The sequence below is a fragment of the Calonectris borealis genome, chromosome 1, assembly GCF_964195595.1.
Source record: "Calonectris borealis chromosome 1, bCalBor7.hap1.2, whole genome shotgun sequence".
Lineage (NCBI taxonomy): Eukaryota > Metazoa > Chordata > Aves > Procellariiformes > Procellariidae > Calonectris > Calonectris borealis.
Window position 1 is genome coordinate 6,052,268 of NC_134312.1, and position 13,491 is coordinate 6,065,758.

At 37.8% G+C, this 13,491-nt stretch overlaps 1 long non-coding RNA gene across 1 annotated transcript; it reads left to right on the forward strand.

Annotated features, from left to right (window-relative positions):
• Positions 1–1,302: 1,302 nt before the first annotated feature.
• On the forward strand, positions 1,303–6,482 carry LOC142081540 (uncharacterized). Its single transcript, XR_012673393.1, has 3 exons — positions 1,303–1,705; positions 2,896–2,961; positions 4,582–6,482. It is a non-coding gene; the product is annotated as an uncharacterized LOC142081540 (long non-coding RNA).
• Positions 6,483–13,491: the final 7,009 nt, after the last annotated feature.

Genomic DNA, 13,491 nt, shown 5'->3' on the forward strand with positions numbered 1-13,491 from the left:
GCTGCACAAATGCTGCAGTGGTGATCTCTGTCTTCAGGCACTGGTGTAAGAACCACACTGTGGGAATGTGAGAGAGCTTAAGTTATTTGACCAAAATGAAATTATAGCTGTATCAGTGGTCAGCAATAAATTTGAGCAGCCTAGTGTAAATGTTGACAGCTATAAGTTACACATGAATGGATAAGCCATACCAGGGGATTGGATGAAACAAAAAATTGAAATAAAAAAATATCTCAGAGAGAAGAAGACAAAAAAAAGAGGAGGTGTGTAGAAGTAGCAATCTACACACCCAGGAAAAACATGTCAGAATGCCTCTCCAGCCATGCTGGCAATTTAGGCATGGAAAAATTACTAAAGGCAGATCATCATTATTAGAGCAAGAAAAAGATGTACCTAATAACTGTGTTATCTGGCATCAAATCTCCAGAGACAAAAATAGACTCATTTGCTCCAAGGTTGCAGGGGTTACAGAGTGAGGCAGGAACCACAGAAAAAGAGATTGATACCAGGGATTAAAGATCACAGCTGTACAGAGAGGAGGTGGAAACAAATTGGCGCTATTTCTAAAGCCCTGATGAAAGAAAATGGTGCCTTGCTAGGGAAGGTGACAACTGAAAGATAAAAGTAGAAAGAAAATGTTTTAATATCAGAGCTGAGCAAAATGTTGGTAATGAAACTGAGCTGCAGTTTTGCTTAGCTTTGTGCTTCTTCACAAAGCAAGAGCTTGGGCCCGTTTCTCAAGGTGAGCAATCCTAAGCCAATTTATTATATCTTCAGGTGAAAATGATACAGGGGAAATTGTGATTTCACTAGCTTAGATACACCAGCCAAATGGTTATCCAGCTGGTGCACCGGCCTGTTTCACTTTCTTATTGAGTTACCTCAGGCCTGACAATGGCAAAGCAGAGGTTTGTACTTGTGCAGGGCTGGAGCTGCCAAGCTTTGCAAAGCTCAGACTGAGCTACAACACAACCAACCGAAATAGCTGCTGTAATGGCTATCAAATCCCCTGACACAGCAGCTATTAAATTACAAGTATTAAGGATTAGACTACGAGCTACTGCAGGAAATGCTAAAGAGGAAGATTTCCACAGACTCATATCTCTTGTGGGTAAGATAGGTAGACCCAAAACGCATGATTACCAGCGCATTAGACTGGCTCACAAAATGGAAACCTTGTCTTAGCACTTGACCCCAAGAAATGTTAAGCAGGCTACTCTCCCTCAGATTGGTGGGAGCTAAGAGCAGGAAAAAAAGAAAAAAGTCTTCCTTAAATCTGGCCGCTTACTTGAGACTATGAATATAGAATCCTAAATTTAGCTTCCCAAGTTGCAGATTTTAAATTTTAGGAGAAACTTTCTCCTATTTTTTTCATTAATTTTTTCCAAAATGTCAAAAATTTCCTGAAATATCCGCCACCTCTGATTTTGACTGCCTACTGATAAATATGTAGTGATGCTGATTCACTAAAACAATCAGATGATATTTACTTACACTGCAGAACTATAAAACCCAGTTTGCATTAGATGAGCACAGTCTAGATGTTTTGATACCAAATCTTCGTCTCTGTTAAACCGCTCGCCTTTGCCTTTCTTGGAGCCTCACCATGGTTGTCCATGTGGCAAGGATACATTGCAGTGCTGGAGGGGAATTTGGAAGAATTTAACATGTTACTGGGTACTTCATCCCGCAAAGACATTCTTATGTAAGTACCCAAGCAGCTTCAATGAACTCATTTTTTACACGTTTGGATAAAGACTTTATATGTATAGTTATATAGCCTGTAGTAAAGAAGAAGTGTCCTTACAGTGATTTTGAATTAAAATCGTGGTCTTACAGTACATTAGCTGTCACATTTTCTTCAGTGAATGATAATGACAGGATTGGTAGTGGATTAGATCAAAGAGACAAGAGAAATGTCCCAAGGTTTTAAGGAGCTATTTATCCCTATATCTGTCTAGGTAATCCCAGAGCAGAAGGGGCCAATTTGTTATTTTAAGTGAGGTGCTGAAAAGCTGTAGAGCAGAGAAGCATGTTCTGTCTGCTGCCAAAAAAGGTTAAAATAGCTTAAAATAACTATAAATATTTACTGTAGACGAACTTTTGTTCTCTTCAAGGTTTTGAAAAAGAACCAGAAAAAATATTTTACGGTGATTAATCAACATCCATTGGACTGTATAGAAATTACTTGAAGTAAATCAGGGTTTGTCATTCCTTGCAACTAACCACTAATGGCCAAAAGAGGTTAAATGAGGACAAAAATATTACTGCTTACTACTTCTCTAGCTCAATGTAAAATAAAGAATAATAAAATAAAAATTAAAAAATGAAACTTTAAAATATATCTATATACTGTTTTAACTGTTTGAAATTCTGTTGTTACTTTTGTGCCTTGGTGTTTCCCCAGGATGCTGACCATCCTCTCTGCCCACCTCACAGAAAAGGGCTGGCCATTAGGAGCACCAATGTCAGATGCATGCAGTAGTAGCAACAGAATGGTGAAAAGGGCTGAGTTAAGGCTATGTTTGCCTGAAGAATACTTCAAATATTCCTCCGCTGGGGTAATTGCCTCTGCATCATGGCCATACACATCTTTGAGCTATCTCCAGGAGAACATCCTTCAGTCCCTGTTATCACTTTTCCTGCAGATAGGTGTCTCTCAAAGAGTAGTGATCCAGCACCAGTCATGCCAGAAGAGCCCATGTTTTCTGAGCAATAAGTTCCTGGGGAAGGCAAGCTGCTCTGGATTTCTAGCTCCCTAAAATGAATAAAGAAGAGCTTTCTTTTCACAATGCCTGCAGATCCAGGGAGACATAACTATTGTCCTCCCAACCATAAGAAATGCAAAACAATTAGAAGGGAAATTGAAACTCTTGTTTTATCATTTATTTCTAGGTGATAGGCTCAAGGAAGTCTGAGTACAAGTGACGTTTCAGCCTGTTTTGCTGCTAATGTAAGGAGGTACAATTCTCTCAATTCCATTTTATCTGCTTTCTCTGCCTGCAGAAACAGAAATTCTGATTAACACATTTCTAGTGTTCTTTCCCTTAAACCTTTCTCCTGCATAAATGAGCTGGTGATGGATTTCTGCTGAACAGTTCTGAAGCATCTCTACACCTGACTTCCCAGCATACGGGATCATCCAGACTCACAAGTTCAGTCTAAGCTGTTCTATGAATAATTTTAAATTATGAATGTCACTCGTAGATCATTAGTTCACTAGATGTCAGATCTAGTGTGGATGTTTTCCAGAAAAACACTATTAAAAGAAAAGTATGAAGAGAATCTGAAGTTCTGAATAATTATCCACGTTATATTGCTTCTTAGAGATTACTCACCATTAAACAGATTTAGGTCTTGTTAACCGCAGGAAAGAAATTGCTGAAATTCTTTACGTGTACATAGGGACACACTTACTTCCTTGCAAAGTACCTCATGCATTTGTTAGTACTACTTCCAGCATACAGTAATTAAGATTTATATTGCTTAAGGATATTTGATGTTAACACTGGAAATTATGCTTTTCTGTAATCAGAATGTAAATGGGAAAAAAAAAGTACTCTTGAGACTCTTTGTATTTGTGAATATGGGACTGTCATTTATATTTAGTTTGGCACTGAAATTCAAAGATGTTGATCAGAGAGTAGTCAAGGACATATCCAAACTGAGATTCACAAAAACTCGACCCACAAACATTTAGGGAATTTTGTATTTTAAAATAAAATTTAGTACCAGAAGAAACCTCTCTCTTCTCCAGAGTGAATATAATAATTGTTTCTATATCATAGCACTTAGTGTGTAATAAAAATGTCTCTACTGGGGGAATCCACAGACTACTAAGACATGAAAAATCTTTAAGGAAACTTCTGCTTTGTGCAATTTTTTCTGTAACATTATTGTTTTAGGATAACAGTCTCTCTGCTGTGAAAAATGTGGAATAATCATAGGGAAAAAATTAGAAAAAATAATAAAATCAGCTCCCCATTTTTTGAGGTAATGCAGTTGTGAACCTCAATGGAAGACAGAGAGAGAAAAGGGAGAGCAAAAATTATTTTGATTGACATACTTAGGATACATCCTGCATTGCCCCTTCTCTTTCCAGACATCCTAGTTAGAGGAGAAAGAGTCTATGTATTGCTAATGATTGCAACACAGGAATAAGACTTAATTCTAAGAGACTTTTTTCTTGGTAAATAAATATCCTTGTTTTTAACAAAGTAAGAAACTATTTTACAATTAAATTGCAGAAAAATATAGAAATAAAAACTGGAGAACAGAACTTAGATGTGATCCGAGAGGTTTATGACTGAGAAAGCAGCCCGGAGCAATACAGTGCCACTAAATTCACACTGGAAAGGGGAGAATGGAGACCTTTCAGAAGGGAAGTACATCTGCAATAATGTAGCCTTGCTTCCCAATTCAAGAGGAATGCTGTACTTATCTTGTTGCCAGGATCTGAGTTGTGTATACTTTGGAAGGTAGTTATGGATAGATATATTCATATAGCTGCTTCTTTTTTTCTTTTTTTTCTTTTTCTCTTTTTCCTTTTTCTCTCTTTTCTTTTTTTTATTTTTTTAACAGAATGTTGACCTACTTCAGATCTTCTAATGACTTGCTCAGGGTCAGTGAGGAAGTGACCAGAAGACCTGAAAACTGAACATCAATATTGGGAACCACAGTGTGGTGGGGTTTTTTTCACTATATCAAGACAGTGGCATTCTATACCAGTCATTTTAAACTAGCTAAAGTGAAAGCTGAGCTTAATAAAGTATGTTTTGGGGGCTCAAACTACATTAATGGGTCAAAAATGGAACCCCAAAAACTATAGCCTCCAGTGCCACAAATATGCACCTGACATCCTGACATCTAGTAACTGATTTATTTCTTAAGTGTAGATGAGATTGGAAGTGTTTTAGTTGAATTTATTTCCCTTTATAGACTATTTTCCTATGCAAGCAAAAGGAATTCAATTGAACTTACCTGTCTGGTAGTGCCCCTCACCCCAATAAGCTTTGAGGACACTGGTCACTTTCAACCAAATTTGACAGACACACTGTCATTTAAGAGAGAATTAAATTCGTGTGAATCTCAGCAATCAGGTAGAGGACATAGGTTCAAATTAGTGAGGAAAAAGCACAAAGAGCTCAGCTGATAAATACTCTGTTTGGCAGCACTTGTGGGCAATGAGCACATGAAGAGCTCCCCAACTGGCCTTAGCCTTATTATCATGTTGTCGTTGATCAGCTGCTAATGTGAGGGGGCTATCCAAGGGGTACAGGGCAGAGCTGAGGTTGTTGTTGTTGGAGGCAAAGGAGGAATAAACAAAAGCTACAACGTGGTCCGTCAGAAAGAAGGTTTCATTAGCTCCACTGCTCACAGAACTACTTGTTTTTGATAGTAAGAAGCAATTTCCTACACTTGAGAGTGTCACTAGAGGTAAAGAACAGTACAGCTTATGGGAATACCAAGGTGTGCTAATTATACCATGGCTGATCCACTCTGGCATTAAAATCCCTCCTAGGAAGAATTCACCCTGTGAAGAGATTCTTTGATTCAGAGCCAGGAGAATTATAATAACCATATATAACAATACAACTTGAAAAATCATTACTATTTACTAGTAAACAACTGCTTTAAAAAAATGACAATCATGTAGGAACTCCTGAAGAATAAGCCAAATTTGGATTTACCTGAATAAGCCAAATTTGGGTTTACCTAAATAAGCCAAATAGGATTTACCTACAAACATAATAATTCTCTCTAAATATAACTTTCTTCTGGACCTGTATAAAATATTCCCTGCAATAAATGTGATTCTAGTATTTTGAAATTTTTAATGGATTACTCAAAGTTGCTATATATTTTGGATGGAAAACAAAAGAGTAATTCCTTGTAAAATCACAAGAAAAGGGAATACCCTGTCTTAGGAAATTGCCATGAACACCAAGGAGAAGACCCTGTCAGGCTGGCACCTTTCACTGCCTCCCATTAAGACTGTTCCATTTTGCCCTGAACAGTGAACTAATCCATGAGCATCATCTGGACTTCAGGAGAAATTTCTTTACTGAAAGAGTGGTCAGGCCTTGGAACAGGCTGCCCGGGGAAGTGTTTGAGTCACCATCCCTGGAAGTATTTAAAAGGCGTGTAGATGAGGCGCTTAGGGACATGGTGTAGTGGGCATGGTGGTGTTGGGTTGACGGTTGGACTCGATGATCTTAGAGGCCTTTTCCAACCTTAATGGTTTTATGATTCTATGATTCTATGATCCTATGATCTGGAACCCAGATGTGCAATGACTTGAGTATATCATGTTCTGGGTTGACTATTATAACCATTGAGTTGGTAGGCATGAAGAGGTCTTCCCTTTGCCAGCTTCTTCTCCAGCAAAGTTTTATGAATCTAGCCTTTCATTTCCCATTTCTTTTGTCTGTTCCGCAAAACCAAAATATTTCCTCTGAAGCTGAATAAAAAGTTTGATATGCCACTGACTTTTCTTTTAACGTTTTGCTTAAGAAAAACAACAAAACAAATTTCAGTCTAAATCAAACGTTTTTTTTTTTTTTTCCCCTAGTTTAACTGTGGAGAGGAATAATCTATTATTTATATCCCTACCGACTACATACACAGCTCTCTCTCCAGGGAGAAGATGAGACAAAGAACAAACCACCTGCGACAGATGTTGCTTATATTCTTTCATGCACTATGGGAAGGTGTTCAGATTCTGCCATGGTGAAAGTGGCATGCAAAAATATATAGAGTGGAAACTATAATGGTGTTCTGAGGAGGGGAAATAGTTTATGTAAAACGTTCTGCCTCTAACAAATCGTCCTAGAAGCAGTCGCATCAAGGTAGGGAAACCACTGGGACACAACTCTACATGTTACACCTTGCTTCTTGATTGTACTCCCTCCCTATTTTACACCTAAATAATATTTACTTTGGAATTTCCTAGATGAATGCTGCACAAACTAGCTACAGGACCCTGCTGTTCACGACAGCGTGTCTGAATTTGAATCACAGGAAGCAGAAGCAATGGGGGTCTGAAATTAAGGAATTATCAGAAGACAGTAAGCAAAAATGTATTTTCCTTAATGCAGAATTAATTGATTAAAGAGAGGGAAATGAAGTAATGTCAGTTAGTGTGAGTAAGACAGTAATAGTACCTCGTACATACATCTATGTTCAAATAGTCTTTGAATAACTGTGATTTGCTAGTTGGGAGCTACATGTGTAACCAAGATGATTCTGTGCTCTTTTCTAAATTGAAAGTCTGCTGTTCCTTCAGTACACACTTTCTGTATATCTTCTTTTAGCAAAGCTAGGAGATTTTTCAGCTGTCTTCATTAGAAAACTCCAGTTTGTCAAAAATGAAACTGTCTACAGGAAAGGTTCATTTTTCCTAACTTCCTTTACTGAAGTATGTTTGAAAACATTTGATATTTGCTAAATATATTATCTGGATGTTTTCAAGATAAGAAAGTTGAAATTATGACCCACAATGGCTGTGCTAAATTGTGCTAACTTGCAATAAAAAAAATTGGTAATGGTTGAAATAAAAGTAAATGTTGAGTATATTGAAACTATTAAAAAGAACAATTCAGCTGATCCACTGTGAAGTTTCTTGAAAGTAATTTCAGATCACACCACCACCACCACCACCACCACCATCATCATCATCACAATTTAGCCCAATTTTGGACAGGTGTCTTGGTTTAACCTGGCAGGCAGCCAAACACCACACAGCTGCTCACTCCCCGCAGTGGGATGGGGGGAGAATCGGAAGGGTAAGAGGGAGAAAACTCATGGGTTGAGATAAAGACACTTTAATAAAACAGAAAAGGAAGGGAAAATAATAATAATAATAATGATGATGATGATGATGATGATGATGATGATGATGATGATAGAATATACAAAATGAGTGATGCACAATGCAATTGCTCACCACCCGCGCTGACGGGGGTGATCACTATTTCCTGGATCATGCCTACCATTCATATACTGAGCATGACGTCACATGGTATGGAATACCGATTGGCCACCTGGGCCAGCTGTCCTGGCTATGCTCCCTCCCAGCCTCTTGTGTGCTTGGCAGAGCATGGAAGCTGAATGTCCTTGATTAGGAGGGTACTTAGCAACAACTGAAAACATCAGCGTGTTATCAACATTCTTCTCATACTAAATCCAAAACACAGCACTAGGAAGAAATTTGACTCTATCACAGCCAAAACCAGGACAACAGGAAAAGTCCTTGAAATCCTAAAAAGGCCTATATAAGTTGATATCTTGTCATTTTCAAGGTCAGGGTCCGCCATGAATAATGCTGCTTTGAAAAGTTTGCAGATGAGGACAGACAAATACCTAATACCAAGCACTAAGAAAATAATTACTAAATTATTTGAAATAAACTCAGTTAAATTACTTAGCGAAAAAAACAGGAGAAATGCAATTAACAGCAGAGGAACATCTACATCTACAAACACATCTACAAACGTAAATGTAACATTATGGAAGACTCTGGGTCAAAATTTCCTGGTTTCATCAAAACCATGATACATGGCTTGCTAAAGGTAAATTAGTCCATTTCTGTAAGTATTACAAAATCCTGTAATAAATAAGACATTTCTCACTGACAGAAGAGATTCCTAGGTGTTACCATCAACAGGGTAATTACCAAGCCTGTGGGCCATTCTGTGTGTAGGCTGTTCCCTGGAATTTAAAACACAATTTGGTACCAATTTAAATTATGGAATACGATAGCCATAATAAAATGCTGACCATGGAAACAAAGCTTCTCCATGTTCTGGGGCAATGAAAGTGAAGATACACTGAGGAACTCACACCACGAGTAGTATTTGCAAAAATCTGCCTTTTTCTTTTGAAGATGGTGGCCAAATTCAGACTGAATGCATGGGAAGAGCCAGCCCCGTCCTCAGCAATTCTCTTTGTTCCACTCTCAGTGTCTTGACACTCATTTACTGGCAAAGAACTACAACAGTATTATAATGTATTATTAAATCCAATATGCTGTTACTTTCCTAAGATTGAGTATTGTCTTTTATTTCTGAATAACTGTCAATACTTAAGTCAGATTCAATCAAAGGACATTTGGCCATTTTATAAGACACCTGTCCAATTAAGAGAAATTTCTTGGCATTTGGATCTCAGTTTTCTTGAGCCAATGAGCTAACATTTAAATGTTCTGCAAAGTTCATTACTCCACTATTACACTGTAAAAATAATGTATGAAAATAGAAATAACATTTCTCCCATAGAACCCGATACATCTGCACAGAATGAAATACAATCCTCTTCTTTAACAGGTTCTGCAGCAAAAAAGCAATTCAGTATACATTAATCTAAAATGTTATACACAAAATATAAATTACAAAGGGTCAAGAAAGCTGTTAAAGTGCTCTCGTCTTGACCTCCTCTTTTCTTGTGATTTTCCTGTGATTCAACTTGGAAAAGACCATTGATGCTGTTCTGGTGTAAAACCACTAAAATGTTTTAGGCTTAGTATGCACAGACTACATTGGGTCCAATTTCAGCAGGTGCCAAGAAGCATCATCATCTTAGTGCTTTGTTAAGGTGTTATGTCACCGCTCCACAAAATCATTCAGGCATGTGTGTGTCTGAACCTCAGGAGAGCTTCACTGACACTTTGTTGGGTCAGGGCCTGAATGCAAGGTCAGATACAAAAGAGATTTTAGGCACAAGAACAGTGGAGCCCAAAAAAATCTCCCCTTCAATTTCTATCTAAGCCTGAAGAAGCCTTAACTTTCCGTGCTTTTAAGAATTTAGACTTTGCAAGGTAAGCACATTGGGTTATTTTGCAAACTTGTGGTTCTTCAACAGCAGCTGCATGGGACCTCAGATGTCTCAGCCAGAGTTTTCTTTCCATGCTGGATACTTAACATTGAAGTTGGTTATTGTAAACCAGTGTGTCAGATCTTTATTGCATCTGGCACAAAATATTCATGGTCAGAAAGCTCAACATATAGTGACAGCTTTATTTTACACACTCTTTGTCTAAATTCAGTTTGTTTGTTTTGTTGAACAAAGGGTAATTGTACCCTTCTTAGGCTGTCAAGGTCAGTATAGCTATGAGAAAATGCACAGGATTTAGTTTTATGTTCAGCACCATTTGTGATATTTTGATACTGTATTTTTTATCAAGGAAGTCCCAAGGTTTAATATTAAACATATGTGATTAGATCCAAAGTCAATTGAAGGCAATTGGAGCAAGATCCTCGGAAGTATTTAGACATCTACTAGACACCTATAATACTGATGTCTGTGGGAGCCAGGCTCCGAAATATTGAGGATTTGGATGTTGGAACCCCTCTGGTCAACTAAGGTCTTGATGGTATTCTCATAAATAATTCAATAAATCAAGAATTTGTGTTATGAACATAGTCTATATGGGAAAATTGGCTGTAGTCCTAGCTTGACTGGATCAGCTCAAGAGATATATGTCACACGTTTCAGAAGTGTGAGAGAAGGTAAAGCTCTAGGAATGGTTTGCAGGCAGGAAATGAAAATGGCTTCTGAGTGGGCTTTTTTTGTCAGCTCTGGGATGAGACTACATATTACAGGCATTTGGGACTCTAAAGTGTCTCACTAACCATGTCAGCATCAGAAGCTGCAGCTTCCTCCCCCAGACAGAGATTTGATTACCCATCTGTACTCATTTGTCCTCTCAAAAAAGTGCTAGAGAAATGGAAACAAAGTTCTTGGAAGCCCTGGAAAGCCCTGTTGATAAAATTCAAACTACTCATCCTTCTACATAGAATATGAGAGAATTTTAGGTTTTTAAGTTTTATAAGGAATTTCCTTCAATCATTCCTGAGAATTCATGACTGAGGATTAGATTTTCTACCACTCAGTGGAATATTTTCCTCAAGATAAACTTTCCCAGAAACTAAAAACAAAAACAAAACACCTCCCCCCTCCTCCCCCCAAAAAGAAATAAAAAGTTATTGTATTGTAATATAGTGTTATTCTTACAGTTTAAATTCCAAGGAACATTCTCAAGAGGTTGTGCAGTTAGAAAATGTCAACATGTTTTTGGTGAATATTATCATTAATTGATGACTCAGTGTGGAAAACTCAGAACAAGTTAGACAAATACTGCGAATTCCGTAAGTGATAAAGGCAAGACTGCATTTCGTTTTTGTGTTCCTGGGCCCCAGTCTGTCACTTCCTTGGACTCCTGACTGAAGATACATTACTCTGGGACTCATCCATCCTCTTTTCAGAATCCTGCTACACATAGGTGGCATTTATCTGAATTACTGTAGTGCCATATAAAGTAAACATCCAGTCATTCTCTCCTTATGGAGACTCTAATGGAAAGGCTCTAATGTGCAAATTATATAATCTTGAAATCAGCGCCTGAAATAAGTCAGATAAATTGTGTCTTGAAAGGGCTTGTTTTCTCTCCATTGACTATGATGGAAGTCACAGTTCATATGGAGAAGTCCGTATTGTAAACAGATAAAGTTACCTCACTTGATTCCCACTTCTGGTGGTTAGAGCATATAAAGATTTTTGGGGCAGATTTTAATTTCTTGGAAAATGAGATTTCTAAGCAGGGAAGAACAGGTTGTCATAAAAAACGTCTGTGCTGGTGAGAGAGAGCACCTATGGGGATTGCTGTGATTCCAACATTTTGTAAAAGGCAGTCAAACAGTAAAAAAATTTCAGTTCTGTCCTGGAAGAATACAAATGGTTTCTACAGGGATGTAAGACAGAAACCAAACACTGAAGCTGTCCAAAGGAATAATATTTGCACATCTATACACACACACAGATCCAAGGCTCTTGTTACTCTGCTAATACCTAAGCAAGGTGCAAGGTTTCTTTTGCATGCCAAATAACAAACTCGCTTATATAAGCTGTTTGGCTGTTGCCATCACATTTCCACTTGTTTGCACGCAATACTCATCCTCGAGACTTTACGAATGCAACAATTCCCATTATGAGCACTGATAATTGGATTGTAAATGAGTTACTAGAAGGTGGCAAATACCGGAGTGCATCTGTTCATTGCAGTGCAGAAGTATTTCTGTAGTATTCCCAAATTCATTTCATCACATTTCCTCTCTCTACTGTGAGTTGTGGTACCAGGCCTCTTTGCTTTAGCATATCTCGCATATGCCACAAAGAGATCGTTTTACAAGGTGATGAAGAGTTCTGGAGAAAGGACTCAAACAAGAGCGTCCAAGTCCACGCTGTTGTGCAATGCAGTGATCTTTCACTTTATCTGTTCATTCCCTCCAGTACAGGTAAACACCTGTATCTCAGTTGCTGCCACCGCCATTCTCCTCCCTTCCTCTAGCTTCTGAAACATAAGCAAATAAAAAATAAGTTTTGATGTTATGCAATTCAGGTTTTTCCTACAAGCTCTACTTCTTCTGTGTGTGTGCAGAGTGTTCAATGGAGCCAATCTCAAATGGAGATTATACGTGCTACTGTGAGACAAAGAATATATTAATAAGAATATTTAGTTTGCTAGTCAACATTTTAAAAAAATGTCTTTATGCATCTTGCAGTGCTTCAGTCTGGATTTTTTTTAATCTTTGAGAAAAATATGTTTGAATGCAAGTGAATTTTCCTGTGCTGGAAAAGCAGGCTTTCCCTACTGTTATTTCAAAAAAATGATGAAAATTTTGGATTGATGAAGACCCCTCTACTTTTGCATAACTGCCTACCTCACATTTTTATAAACCACAAAGTGAGAGGCATAGCAAGAAGTGGAAAGGACTCAGCTGGTCAAAATCTTTGCTTTTATGTTAAAATCCATTTATTCTTGAGGGGCAAAATGTAACAAAAAAGAAAGTGTGCATAAGTATGTAGAACCCTAGTAATTTAGTCTTCAGCAGGTCATGTTGCTGCACAGGCTTAAGAGCTAGTTCACACTGTTATTGAATAAAAGCAAAAAGTATAGTTACCATAGCAATGGCTACAACACATGATGCTGATATTTCCCTCTGAGATTTTAAAGCCCCACACATTTTTAAGGAAACATGCATTGAAATATCTTAGCTGAACTTGTAGGACTTTGTGGGTTTTATTAAAATGCACTAGATTTGATGTATTCAGCAGCAGCTATTTCTGCTGAGCGATTTTAAAGAAGGCCAAGAAAGCAGTTGCAAGAGTACTAATAGTTTGTACGTAGATACTATACAGTTTCATTGTCAGTTGTTACCGGAAAGACATATTTTCATGTCTTCCTAATTTTGCAAACAGAAAGGAAAATGAGAAGCTGTCTAAAGTAAGTCACGTTTCCCAAATCAAATAAACTCCATCTCGCTCTCTCTCACCTCTGGAGTGGTGAGCCTAACACATGTAACGCCAGTTGTGTGGGTAAAGATCTGGACTCCCCTAGATGAATAGTTTCCATGTCTATCCTATCACTTTCCTACTTTCCCATTAACTCTCTTAGAATGGGAGAGTGGCGAGTGTGTAATATGGGTTATTATATTA